Raw genomic sequence first — 14,762 nt, forward strand, 5'->3', positions numbered from 1 at the left:
TCAGTGTACAATAAGAACCACTATATAGGAGAGGGGCTGATGCTGGGGCACATGTCACTGCCTTCAGGCTCTCTAGTCCAGCAAAACCAACCCAGACACCTATTACACTGAGGTTGTATTTTCTATAGCCATTCCTGGTCCTGTTTCTGTATCATTCAGGTTTCTTAGTTGCAAACAACAAAACCTCTCTTGTTAGTTTACGTTAGATAAGAGATGAGAAAGTTCACATGCTCTGCAGTGGGGCTGCAGTCTCCCAGCAGAACTGCTCTAGTGGAGACAGTGCTGCCACTATTCCTTGGGATGGCCGCTCTGATCACATCAGTGATGCTGGGCACTGGACACAACTGCTAGGAACTTGCCCTTGATGCTTCTGGAAACAGAATGTCTGCTACTGCCCGTGTCTCAGTAACTCAAGCAGTGCCTGCTTCTTTGGATCACCAACTTCTTTTTATTTATTTATTTTTCATTTTAAAATTTTATTTCCTTTCTACTTGTTTTTTTATTTTACAATCCTATACTTGGTGAAAGGGTCACCAGCTTTGGATTCAAAGTCTGGCATAGTGTCTCATTGGTGAAGGTTAGGCTTCTATGTCTGTATTATTGTGTCCCCTGCCTCTCATGGTTTACAAATTCCCGCCCCCCCTTCTATTTTGAATTAGTTATTCAGAAGGATGAGAGAGAGATTGTAAAACATGAAGGCCAGATTTCAGAAATTACACCAAAAACTGTTTTCACTACTTTATCAGCCCATCAGGAAGGCAATTTTAAACCACTGAGTACCTTTTATAAACCATTAAACTTTCAGCTGTTAGATGTTTTTTTCCAAGGAATGTGTAAAACAGTCATTCTTACCCTTAGAAGAAAATTTAGGTGATTATGTATATAATTCTGCAAGAGAAGTTTCTATGCATGACACCAAAGCCAGAAACTGTAAAGAAATATATTGATAACCTTTACTACTTGAGAAAAAAGCCCACCATAAACAATGTTAAAACATTTGACAAATGGGAAAACATTTGCAACTCATATGATAGAAGACTAATGTCTTAAATATAAGATCTCTTATAAACCAATAAGAAAAATTTTAATACCAAAGAAGATATGTACAAGTAATTCACAAAAGAAGAATACAAATAGTCAACAGCCATATGAAAATATCCTTAACTGAACTATTAATAAAAAATACAAGTGAAAACAATGAGGCATAAGAAAAATGTTGCAAACAGACCCAAGCTAATTTTGCAATCCAGCAAATGTCAAGGTCCTTTAGTGAACATATTAAAGCTGGGTGGTGGCTGTATGTACCTGTCCTCCCAACCTTGCTAGTGGCTGGTTTATTATTATGAAGTTAAGTATTAAACCAAATTTACCAAATTCTCTCAAACGTACAAACATTTATTAGCAAGCAAGTACAAAAGAGGATGAAAGGCTTATTCTGTGGTAGATGCTCCTCTGTTCCTGAGAATGTAAGTGGCTGGTTTTGGAGATGAGTCAGGATCAGGCAGAAGCAGCAAGACTGTAGAGCTGGAATGCTGCTTCAGTGGAGTTAGGCACCAGGGCTGGAATTTTATACCTTATTCCCTAAAGGGCGGTGGAGCCTGTACAGCATTCCCAGCTAGAACACCAATCATCTCACCACTAAAAACATCTCTTTTCATTATTAAAGTTCTAGGTCACCACCTCTGAAGGCATTGATTCTCGATTGGGCTGCTTGTCTATCTCTAAGATACTTCGAGTGTGAACCCACACTCACACTCCTAGCTTAAGCACACAGAATTACCTTGGGTGCATACAGACACACTGTCAATAGAACAATTGAAAATAGGTAGGGAGAAACAGTCACTGCAAATTGGTGCCTTTCTGAAAGGCAATTTGTCAACATGTATAACAATATCAAGTGAACATCGTCTACAAATGAGTGATCCTACTTGCGGCATTTTATTCTAAGCAAGCAGTTGAACACATATGCAGAGATATGTCCATGGGTGTGAATGACTGTCATTTCTAATAGTGCAAGTGTTCAGACAATCAAAATTTTGTTAGTAAGATAGTGATGTAAAAACGATGAGTGGTTGTATGGAAGTGGGAGTGGGGGCTGGGAGGGGTAGAAGGGATAGGAGGGCAGGGTTACAAATGGCCAGGATGAAACTTTTGGGGTGATGAGCATATTTACTGTCTTTGATTGTGGTGCTGATTTCATGAGTGTATAGATATATTAAGGCTTTTTGAATTATACACTTTAAATATATGCAGTTTATTATATGTCAGTTATACCTTTGAGGTGGGAAGCCCCATGAAAAGACTGGCAAGACCCCCAGGCAGGGCCACTGCTTTCCTGCCAGCACCATCTGGTTCCCTGGCCTGGTGGCATTATCTCGCTTTTTGCTTCTGTACAACAGCTTGCTTCTAGGAAAGTGAAACTTACCTCTAAGATTCTGTTGGTTCCCTGAGCTAACTCCTTATTGGTCCATTTGTAGTGCCTCATTTGCATGGAGCTCACTCCCAATTGGTCCATTTCTATCACTCCTGATTGGTCCATTTCTACAAAGCTCATTCCTAATTAGTCAAGTTTCTTACACCTTATTTGCATATGATGTTGCAAAGTTTAGACTAGCAGCCTATAAAAGCCTGTGTAAACCTACAGACGGGGTCCAGAGCTTGGAGTGTTAACTTCTCTGGGCCCGTCAGCATAATAAACCTGAGTTCTCTAACCCTCCGAGTGCTGTTTGGTCTCTCGTCAGGATCCAGGTTGCTGTCACAACTGAGCTGTAACACTGAGGTGTAACACACTTTGCTGCAAAACCTTAATAAATGTGTTTAAAATAATTCTGTCAGCAGATAATGGATAACTAATAATAACGAGGGGAAGATTTACTGCACACTTACCATGTACCTGATATTGTGCCAGGCATTCTACAAATAGCATCGCTTTTGATTCTCACCGTAACACTTTTAATTCAAAACTATTATCGTTCCCATTTCTCACAGATGAGAAAAGTGAGGTGGTTTTTTTTTTGGCCAAATATCGTATTGGTTTGTATTTGTTTTTGTTTTGTTTTTGTATTTATTGAAGTGCAGTCAATTACAATATGTCAGTTTCTGGTGTACAGCACAATGTCCTAGTCATGCATATGCATATGTATATTCATTTTTATATTCTTTCTCATTAAAGGTTACTACAAGATGTTGAATATAGTTCTCTGTGCTATACAGAAGAAACTTTTAAAATCTATTTTTATATATAGTGGCTAACATTTGTAAATCTGAAACTCCCAAATTTATCCCTTCCTACCCTCTTTCCTGGTAATTATAAGGTTGTTTACTATGTCTGTGAGTCTGTTTCTGTTTTGTAGATGAGTTCATAGTGTCCTTTTTTCTTTTTTTTTTTTAGACTCCATATATGAATTATATCATATGGCATTTTTCTTTCTCTTTTTGGCTTAGTTCACTTAGAATGACAATTGCTAGGTCCATCCGTGTTGCTGCAAATGGCATTATTTTATTCTTTTTATGGCTAAGTAGTATTCCATTGTATAAATGTACCACAACTTCTTTATCCAGTCATATGTTGATGGACATTTAGGTTGCTTCCATGTCTTGGCTATTGTATATAGTGCTGCTATGAACATTGGGGTGCATGTCAGTTTTTGAATTAAAGTTCCCTCTGGATATATACCCAAAAGTGGGATTGCTGGATCATATGCTAAGTCTATGTTTAGTTTTTTGAGGAATCTCCATACTGTTTTCCATAATGGCTGTACCAAACTACATTCCCACCAGCAATGTAGGAGGGTTCCTTTGAGAAAACTGAGGTTTAAAGAATTTAAATTACCTATTCAAAGCCGCACAGCTAGAAAGCAGCTAAGAGAAGGAGTCAACAAACTATAGCCCAAGGACCAAATCCAGCCTGCCACCTGTTTTTGTAAATAAAGTCTTATTGGAACACAGCCACACTCATTTGTGTGCATAACTGGATTTGTCTGCTGTCACATAACAGTAACAGAGTTGAGTAGTTGGCAACAGAGATCATAGGGCTTATGTAATGGTTAATTGTATGTGTCAACTTGACTAGGCCACAGAACCCAGATATTTGGTCAGTTTTCTAGATATTTCTGTGAAGGTATGTTATAGATGAGATTTCTATTTAAATCAGTAGACTTTAGTAAAGCAGATCACCCTCCATAGTATGAGTAGGTCTCATCCAGTCAGTTCACAGAAGATCGACATCCCTGGATTAAGAGGGAATTCTGCCAGCAGACTGCCTTCAGACTTGAACCGAAACTCTTCTCTGGATCTCTGGCCTGCTGACCCACCCTTAAGATTCTAAACTTGCCAGTCTTCATAATTCTTTAAAATACTCTCTCTCACAGATAGGTAGGTAGGTAGGTAGATAGATGATATAGATATCTATAGAAATATAGTTACCAGTATCTATATCTAGACTTAGCTAAATATAGATGCAGAGATATAGATCTATCTATATCAGAATCTATATAGAGAGATCTCTATCTCTATATCTGTATATCCTGTTGGTTCTGTTTCTCTGGAGAACCCTAATGCAGCCCTCAAAGCCTAAAATATTTTTTTGGCCCTTTACTGAAAAAGTTTGCTCACCCTTGGCTAAGAGCCAGGATCAGAATGTGGTCAATTTAAATGTAGAGCTTACACTCATAGCCACTGCCCTACACTGTCTCATGGAACAGTCAATCAATGGAATACTCTATAGCTGTTAAAAAGTATGATACCAAACTATATTTACTGCTTTGGGAAAATGTTCAGAATGTATTACTAAAGAAAGGAAGCAGGTTACACTTGCGTTTATGGTATCATATTTCTATTAGAAAAAGTATGCATGGGGAAAGTTATGGAAATGTATACACTGAATAGCGCTGTTAATAGCGATTTTCATCAGACAGTGGATTATGGGCGATTTTTGCTTTTCCTTGATACTTCCTTGTATTGTCTAAATATTTCACAATGAGCATATAACCAGGAGGAAAAAACAACGAAGCAGTTTTCCTTTTGAAAATGGAAAGAGTATGTGTAATGATGTGCATTTTATACTGCCTCAAAATTACCCCATGCCAAAACATTTAAGTCAAGGTGTCTGCAATAGGAAGTTCTTGATGACAAAAGAGTGGTGGCTGTGTTAGCGGCTGCAGCCCTCTCTCCAGGTCCCACTAGTCCATCTTCTACGCAGTAGGCAGTCTGGCCTTCCAGAGGTACTCATCTGGTTGTGTTACTTCTGTGCTTAAATTCCGTTGATAGATTCCTTCTTAAAACCTAAATTGTTGTCGGAATGGCACACAGGGCCTTGGCCCTTGGCCCTTGCTGCACCTGTCTTGTCCACTCTGTTTCAGCCACACTGATTTATCTGTAGTTCCTGAGAACACCCTGCTTCTTATCTTGGTCTGACAAGAGTTAGTCTTATCACTGCTACTGAGAGCAATATCTAGATCTTAATCTTTGATTTTTTTTAGTGCCTAGAATAGTACTTACCGTAAGTAGACACAGTTAATGTTTGCTGAATGAAGAATGAATGGGTGTGTAGATTGCCGAATCTCTATTATGACTATTAGTGAGTTTTCAATCTTGGCCCTGGTAAACAAGATGGCCAGAGAGGTGACACTTAAGTCACTGAGGTCTTACTCTATTAGTAATGTGTTTCACTTGCATTTGGGGTGGGTTGACTTGAGAACCTCATTATAATATATAATACAGCTTGAATAAAAAAGTGTGTTTTAGATTCTTTCCCTCTGTGTCAAACACTGGCTAGATGTTTGCCAATACATTTCCTTTTCCCAGGGACCCAGGAAAACTCTTTCTTAGCCTTCCTTCCAGTTAGGTGGGGAAATTGTGACTGAATTCTAGCTGATGGAAATAGGAATAGAAATGATCTGTCTTTCACAAATGTGCCTTCTGCATATTCTCATTCTCTGGTTCACGTGGCTGGACTCAGAGATTTCTAAAATGGTGAAGTTGCAAGATGGAGTGAGACTGGTCCCTGATCTGTGATGTGGACTAGAAATAAACCTTTGTTGACTTTAGCAACTGAGATTGTGGGGTCTGTTTGTTATTTCAGCCACAACCTAGCTTCTCCTGACTGCGTCATCTTCCAAGGAAACTTTTGTAACCCTGCTTGTTTTTGAGCTGGGCAGGATGTACATGGTCACTTTAATTTGACACTTTGGAATGCAGATGTCGAAGCATATCTCCTTATTCAGCTTCTTCATTTGTTTTCCAGATGATTTGAAAGGGAAACATGGAGTAAGATAATGACTATTCAGTAGAAAGCGAAAAACAGTACAGAGCACAAATAACTCACAATTAGCATAACAATTCTTGCTATTAATATGAATCTTTCATTTCTTCTGTGCTTAATTTTTTTAGTTTGGAAATCTGCTATGTTTAATAGAAAGCTCCAGATACACTGCCTTTTCGATAAAAGGGGGGGTCATACAACTCTGTCAAACACATGAATACATTATGTGTTTAATTTGTTGATTTATTTATGTAAGGATGAAATCAAACCAGAAATTAATTAGGACCTACTGTGTGTGCTTTGTTGTACGGCAGTGCTCTTTTCGGTTGGTATTCAGATGGGGTCGTTGGTGGATTCAAGCTGCTTGTAGTGATGCGTGTCTGTTAAATAATCTTTGCTAAATGTGACCAGAAATATGGAATTTTTAATTGGCAATTATAATCCTTGGACTGCATGTTACTCTATTAGACATCTGGCTGCCAGTTCCATACAGGATCCTTTCATGACCATCATACACTGCAGGGAACATTAATTTACTCCGAAAATCAAATTAATTGAAAAGGTCTTTTCCAAACCAAACACATGAAAGGATATTAGCTTAGTGCTTGCAAATGCGATTATTTGATCCATTGTAGGGATCTTCTGTATGAGCTGTTGCCTGATTCCCCCTGTTTGCTTGGTACACCCTCCCTGTGCCAGCACTTTAGCTTGTGTGAGCCTTTTATCATGACCTATGGCAATTATTTCTCCCCTGGCTCCTCTAGCTGACTGAGGTCCAGGAGGGCGCACACCAACCGCCTTTTAACTTCACATCCTAAGTGCCTGGCCTGAAGCAGAAACCCAGTAAATGCGGATTTTATGAATATTGATAATATCTTTTAGACTGTTGTGCTTTTAGAGTTTGAAAAGTCCCTTAAAATAAACAATTAGACACCTACTTTACAGTTAATGTTTAACTGAGTTTTATATGTAGCACGTATATAAATGAATCAGGTTCTGTATAACTACATCGGGGTATTTTATATGGTTTTAGGGTAGTAAGAAACATGGTGGGAGGTTGACGAAAGATTTAAGAAACAATGTAACATTATTTAAAGGTCCAAACATTGACCTGTGTGTGAGGGAAAAAATGCCAGAGTGGGCCATAGGGTGCTAATTATTTTATGACTTCGGGTGGGATGTCCTATCATATGTGACAAAGGCCAGGCTTAGACATTCAGCCAAACAAGATAGTGAAACAGAAGCCAGAGGGTCAGAGGAAAGAAAGGTTTGTTATGAAGCCAATTTACATTCTTGGTTTAACTTTTACCCTGCCTACACGGCTATCAGATAGGACCAGACCTGAAGGGGAACCTGTTCTCCTATAGCAGCTTCCAGAGGAAGACGAATGCATCTCACCTAGTATTTAGCCAGGGTGGTTGTTATTGAATTCTTTTTTTTTTTTTTGAATTCTTCCTTGTATATAATCCCAGGTGCTTTAAGCTGTGATTTCAGCTCTTTTTTTAGGGGGTCTCTCCTCAGTAGAGCTAGAGAACTGGTCATCCTTTTCCACATAAGATGTTAAATCACCCCAGTTAGTTTTGTTTCCTTTGGTGTGAAAGTCCAGCTCCCCTATTTATTTCTTTGAGGATCTTATTTCCAAAGCAGTCATGTCTCTGACTCTCTGCTGGCACCTCCCTGTCTCTTTCATCCTAAAGCTCTGAACACCACTCCATAACAAGAATGTGACAAATGCCCAGCAAAGACAAGCTAGTATATGACATCCTTAGATGTCACGTTTCTGTGTCCTTGTCCCCTTTCCGAGTTCGTTACCTCACTTGGAGCACATTCTATGTGCCAGGGGTTCTAGGTGCTCTGGGACATCATAATGAACAAAACTGATGCAAATCCTTCACAAACTTAAGATTTCAGCTGGGGGAGACAGATAATACACAACATATAGAAGTAAAGAATCACAAGATGCGAGCTGGTAATAAATGTGATGCAGAGAGATAGAGCGGGGAAAGACAGTGTTTGGGGTTGCAATTCTAATAGTGGCTAGAATAGGTTTGACTGAGAAGGTTGTTAAAAATGATTAAAGAAGATAATTGAGGTGATACAAGCAAACTTTAACAGTTCATGAAGCAGGCAGTCTCGTTCCCAAGAGCCCAGGGAACTGCAGAATGGGACAGAAGGCAGGAAGCTTTTACAGGATAAAGAATAAGGAAATAAGCATCAAGCCCAGAGCTGGCTTGGCGTCTAGGGGTTGGCTGACTGGATGTACCACATTTCTGGTCCAGCAGAGCATTCACAGGGGCACAAAGTGATCTACGTTTCAGTTTACTGACATGGCACCCCAGGCAGGAGCGGCTCCATCTCTGGCCTAGAAATTTGTTGCAACAAAGTGTATTTTGAGGAAAGACTTCAAGGAGGTGAGAAAGCCAGCAAAACAGTCATCTGGAGTTGAGCGTATAGGGCAGAGAAAATAGCCAGCACAGAGACCTTGAGGTCAGAACTGGCTGGCATGTCTGAGAAACAGTGAAGTGGCAGTAAGATGGGTGGCATGCAGAGTGAAGGAGGAGAAAGGGGAGCAGGGATGGAGACAGAGAGGTTCAGGTCAGGTTGTGTAGAACCTTGTATGCCACTGGAAGGACTTTGCTTTTACTCTGGGAGGGGCAACCATTGTGGGTTTTAAGGCAAGGACTGACCATATCTGATTATACCTTAACAGGATAACCCTGTGTTGAGGTTGGAACGAGGGAGGAAAGCGTGGCAATTGGGAGACCAGCTGAAAGCTATTGCAATGATTCAGCAGCGTCATTTTGACGTCTGAGACCAGGTGAGTGGAAGCAGAGATGGGGAGGAGTGGAAGCAGAGATGGGGAGGAGTGGGCAGATTCTAGATATGTTTTTAAGGGAGCGCCGGTAGAATTTGCTAATGGAATGGATGTGAGTATGAAAGGAAAGGAGGAGTCAAGGGTTAATTCGAAGTTTTTGGCCTGAGTAAAAAACAAACAAAAAACAAAGTTTTTGGCCTGAGTAACTGGAAGGATGGAGAGGCCATTAATGGCTAGGGGGGGGAAAATGTTTTAGATCGTGACAGGGAAGTGGTGGTAGTGGGTAATGATGGAGCTCAGTTTTAGATACGGTAAATTACTGAAGATTGCTAGACCTCCAAGTAGAGATGTTGAGGAGGCAGATGGATCTACAGATATGGAGTTCATGGATGAAGTTCCGGCTAGGAATACAAATCCTGGAGTCGTCATCATATTGAAGGTATTTATAACCTTGAGACTGAATGAGATCGCCAAGGTAGCATACACATTTAAGAGAAGAGGTGCAAGAAGTGAGCCTTGAGACATGCCACAGGGGGATGGACTTTGGAAAAATAGAAACATACACATCACACACAAGCATTTTGGTGGAAACAACCCTGAGTGAGTAAACTTTGGAGAAAGGATGATTCAGCCCAGTATAGAGGAAGGAAAAGATCCTGATGGGTAAAACATGCCCAGACAGATGAAGCCTTGAAAAATAAGAATGCAGCAGTGAGTGAAAAAGCCTAGGCTGATGGCTAGAGGGCCAATCTGCCTGTAGTAGGCAGCGGGATGGAGAGACAGGTAGAACGGCTTAGGTTTCTCTTCTTTTGCAACTTTTTCCCAGTCAGACTAACAGTGATGCTTTAGATGAGGCTCCCTGGAAACAGCCTCTGAGACGGAGTACTCATCTGCAGACAGTTGACTGGGATTGCTCACCTGCAGGGGGTATACTGGAGAGTGCTCATGGGAAATACCCCGGAAGGAAGTGAGGAGGGGAGGTGGGGCAGAACAATTGAACGGTGAGGTGCTTGCAGCTAAGGCTTCAGCAGACCCCACAGGGTGTACTGGAGGTGGGATGGCCCTTCTGAATTGTCCCAAACTGAGGTAAGGGGACTGGGTCTTTGTATCATTACAACAGCCAGTTGTTGGCCCAGGCTGTTCCCCCGTGAGAGGTGGTGGTGCCTTGGGCAAGACAGGTCCCTGGAGCTGAAGGCAGTGCCTAGAGAGGGACACAGCTGTGCACCATCGGCAGCCGATTGGCTCAGAAGCTGAGGCGTGGGTGTCCTGGCCCCGAGGACAAGCTGAAAATGCACGGAGAGATAAGTTGTTCCCTTTAAGTGAATGCAAAAAATGAGAATAGCTCCTTTCTCTACTCGTGGAAAACATTTCTTTATTTGCTGGCTTTTATCAGATGGTTAGTGTTTTCATCTGGGGTGGTGCTATTAAATTGCTTGAGAGAAGTGACTGGAGGCTTGGACAAAATAGGAAAAGTATGCAAGAGCTAATGCCATTAAAACATTTCTAAGAGCCGGAGCCTGCCAGTTAGGGAGAGTGTGAAAAGAATACAGCCTGTATTCAGGCTGGAAGGAGACCAGTACTTGTCTACGGCTTCCCTAGGAGGCCTTTGGAGATGTGTTGAGGTGGCCTTCCCATGACAGTGACTGGGAGAATGGCAAAAGGAGGGAGAATCCTGCATAATGCAGAATCGTCCCAGCCCAAATGCCAATCTCTGCAGAGAAACGCTTGTGGTTGAAGGAAGTCAGGTGCAACCTGGTTATACTTAGGATGAGCAGCTAATTTATTCTGTTAACCAAGGAATTTTTGAGATTGAAAGGGTTTTTATTAATGTTACGTCAATATGACCAGTGTAAACCATGAGTGAAGCCAGTGAGCTAGGACTCAGCCCTAGTATAGGGGCCGGCAGTTACCCACCCAGGTAAAGGGGTGAGCCAAACCCGGGAACACAGGGTGTGAGGAATGTATGCAAAAACTTACTTCGTCTATGGCTTGAAGTCCCCCTGCTATCATGTCGACTATAAAAGGGGATGGAATACCTTTCCACCTGTGGTGTAAGAAGAGTTACCCATCTTAGCCACAAATTCCTGACTGATAAAAATTGTCAACATGCCTGGGATGTTTAGTTTTATTACGGACAGGAATTGAACCAGTAACCTCAAGTCTTGTGAGGGTAAAAGTATTCCTTCCATGCAGTATTTCCCAGCTATTTTCGCATCATGGCATACAGAGAAATAGATTTTTAATTGTAGGGCATCCTTGGTTGACTGCAAGAGGTGAAGGTTACAGGCTGTATCTGTCCACCCCCAACTTCAAGGTGTCAGACCTCGACACTCCTGGGACACGTTGGGACTACACCACTGAGAAGCCCTGCCTTACCAGGTAAGTCTTTGAAAGCCTAGCAAGTTTAGAGTACAACAAAGACATGGTGAAGTGAACCTAACTCATAGTTCTGATACTTTTTTTGTTGAATTGAGGAATAATTCATGTGTGTTTCTTTAAAGTGCTTAAAATGTTTGTGGCAATTGGCATAGTCATGAATTGCACAGATGAGTCTCAGGTTCTGATTGAAAATGTATGCTTTCACAAATGTGATTTCAAAATGAATGATATAAGAAAACTGGACTCAGTTCATTCAGTATATGATATCAGAAAGTTTCAGAGAGCGCGTGGCCCTCGGATGGGCAGTTCACTCCCCTGTTCTGGGGGAAGTAACTGCAGGTCCAGGTAGAGGGGCCAGGAGAGGAGGAGCTGTGAGGGATGCAGTGAGCATCACAGGGTGGCAGAGTCAGACCCGAGGCCCTGCCGCCCCAACCACTCTTCCCAGCAGCAGCAGGGTGTCTCGAATTCCTCCTGGGAGACCACTGCTGCCAGCTCCTCAAACCCTCCCCTGAAGAACAGCTTCCGGGCGTGGCTCTCTTCCTGGCCCAGCCCCACTGCTTGTGTTTTTGATGATGGTCACCCTAACAGGTGTGAGATGCTAGCTCATGGTGGCTCTGATGTGCATTTCCAGTGATTAGTGATGTTCGGCACCTTTTCACGTACCTTTTGGCCATGTGTGTGTCTTCTTTGGAAAAATGTCTATTCAGATCTCCTGCCCATTTTAAAATCGGACTTTTTTCATGCTATTGAGTTGTGCAAGTTCTTTGTCTATTTTGACTATTAATCACTTGTCACAGTTACATGATTTGCAAATATTTCTCCCATTTTGTAGGTTATTTTTCCCTTTTGTTAATGGTTTCTTTTGCTGTGCAGAAACTTTTTAGTTTGATACAGTCCCATTTGTTTATTTTTGGTTTTGTTGCCTTTGCTTTTGGTGTTAAATTTTTAAAAAAAAACATTGCCAGAGGAATTTCAAGGAGCTTACCCTCTATGTTTTCTTCTAGGAGTTTTATGGTTTCAGGTCTTACATTCTAGTCTTCAGTATATTTTGAGTTAATTTTTGTGTATGGTGTAAAATAGTGGTCCATTCTTTTGTATGTGGCTATACAGTTTTCCCAGCACCATTTATTAAAGAGACTGTTCTCCCGTTGTATATTCTTGGTTCCTTTGTTGTAAATAATTGACCATGTATGTGTGAGTTTATTTCTGGGCTCCATATTCTGCCCCATTTTCTATGTGTCTGTTTTCATGCCAATACTATACTGTTTTGATTATTGTAACTTTGTAGTATAGTTTGACACCAGGGCACGTGATGCCTCCAGTTTTGTTCTTCTTTCTTAAGATTGCTTTAGCTGTTTAGGGTCTTTTGTGGTTCCATAAAAATTTTAGGATTGTTTATTCTATTTCTGTGAAAAGTGCCATTGAAATTTTGATGGGGAATGCAGTGAATCTGTCGATAGATTTGGGTAGTATGTGCATTTTAACAATAATAATTTTTTAATCCATGAGCACACAGTATCTTTCCATTTATTTGTGTCATGTTCAACTGCTTTCATCAGTGTCTTAGAGTTTTCAGTGCACAGATCTTTCACCACCTTAGTTAAATTCATTCATACATATTTTATTCTTTTTGATGCAGTTATAAATGGGATTATTTTCTTCATTCCTCTTTCTGATAGTTTATTTGTGTGTAAAATGCAAGATATTTTTGTATATTGATTTTATATGCTGCAACTTTACTGAATTTGTTTATTCTATTTTTTTTTTTTTTGGTGAGGTCTTTAGGGTTGTCTGTATTTAATATCATGTCATCTGCAAATAAAGACAGTGTCACTTCTTTCTGTCCAGTTTGAGTTTCTTTCATTTCTTTTTCTTGCCTAATGCTCTGGGTATGACTTCCAGTACTATATTGAATAAAAGGGGTGAGAGTAGGCATCCTTGTCTTGTTTCTGATCATAGAGGAAAAGCTTTCACTCTTTCATTGTTGAGTATCATGTTAGCTGTGGACTTATCATGTGTGGCCTTTATTATGTTGAGGTGCGATCCCTCTATACCTGCATTGTTGAGAGTTTTTATCATGAATGGATGTTGAATTTTTTCAAATGCTTTTTCTGCATCTATTGACATAGTTATATGGTTTTTATTCTTTGTTTTTAAAATGTGGTCTGTCACATTGATTAGTGGATGTTGAGCCCTCCTGCATCCGTGGAAAAAAAATCCCACTTGATCCTGCTGTATGATCCTTTTAGTGTATTGTTGGATTCAGTTTGCTAATATTTTGCTGAGGATTTTTACATCTATGTTCATATGGGTATTGTCATGTAATTTTTTTTTCTTGTAGTGTCTTTGTCTGGTTTTGGTATCACCCTAATGCTGGCCTTATAAAATGAATTTGGAAGTATTCCCTCTTCTGTTTTTTGGAAGACTTTGAGAAGGATTGGTATTCTTCTTTAAATGTTTGGTAGAGTTCACAGGTGAAGTTATCTGGTCCTGAACTTTTGTTTGTTGGCAAGTTTTTGATTACTGATGAAATCTCCTTACTAATAATTGATCTGTCTAGATTTTCTATTTCTTCATGATTCAGTCTTTGTGGGTGGAATGTTTCTAGGAATTTATCCATTTCTTCTATGTTGTCCAGTTAGTTAGTGGATAATTGTTCATAGTAGTCTTTTATGATCCTTTCTATTTCTATGAGATTAGTTGGAGTGTCTCTTCTTTCATTTCTAATTTTATTTGAGTCTTCTCTCTTCTCTTCTTGGTGACTCTAGCTTATCTTCTCAAAAAACCAGCTCTCAGTTGTATTGATGTTTTCTACTGTGTTTTTCATCTTGTTTCCATTCTGGTCTTTGTTACTTTCCTTCTACTAACTTTGGGCTTCATTTGTTCTTCTTTTTCTAGTTCCTTGAGGTGTAAATTTAGTTTTGTTTTGTTTTTTTTTTTGACAACTTTGTTACTTGATGTAGGCATTTCTGGCTATGAACTCCCCCCCCTTAGAACTGCTTTTATGTATCCCATATATTTTGGTATGTTGTGTTTCCATTTTCATTTGTCTCAAGATATTTCTCTTTTGATTTCTTCTTTGTTCATTGTATGTTGTTTAATCTCCACATGTATATGAATTTTTCAGTTTTATCTTGGAATTAATTTCTAGTTTAAGAGCATTATAATTAGAAAAGACGCTTGACATAATTTCAGTATTCTTAAATTTATTGACTTGTTTTGTGGCCTAACCTGTGATCTATCCATAGAGTGTTCCATGTATGCTTGAGAAAAATGTGTACTCTGCTGCTGCTTTTGGATGGAATG

This window comes from Camelus bactrianus, chromosome X (assembly GCF_048773025.1).
Source record: "Camelus bactrianus isolate YW-2024 breed Bactrian camel chromosome X, ASM4877302v1, whole genome shotgun sequence".
NCBI classification, from domain to species: Eukaryota; Metazoa; Chordata; class Mammalia; order Artiodactyla; family Camelidae; genus Camelus; species Camelus bactrianus.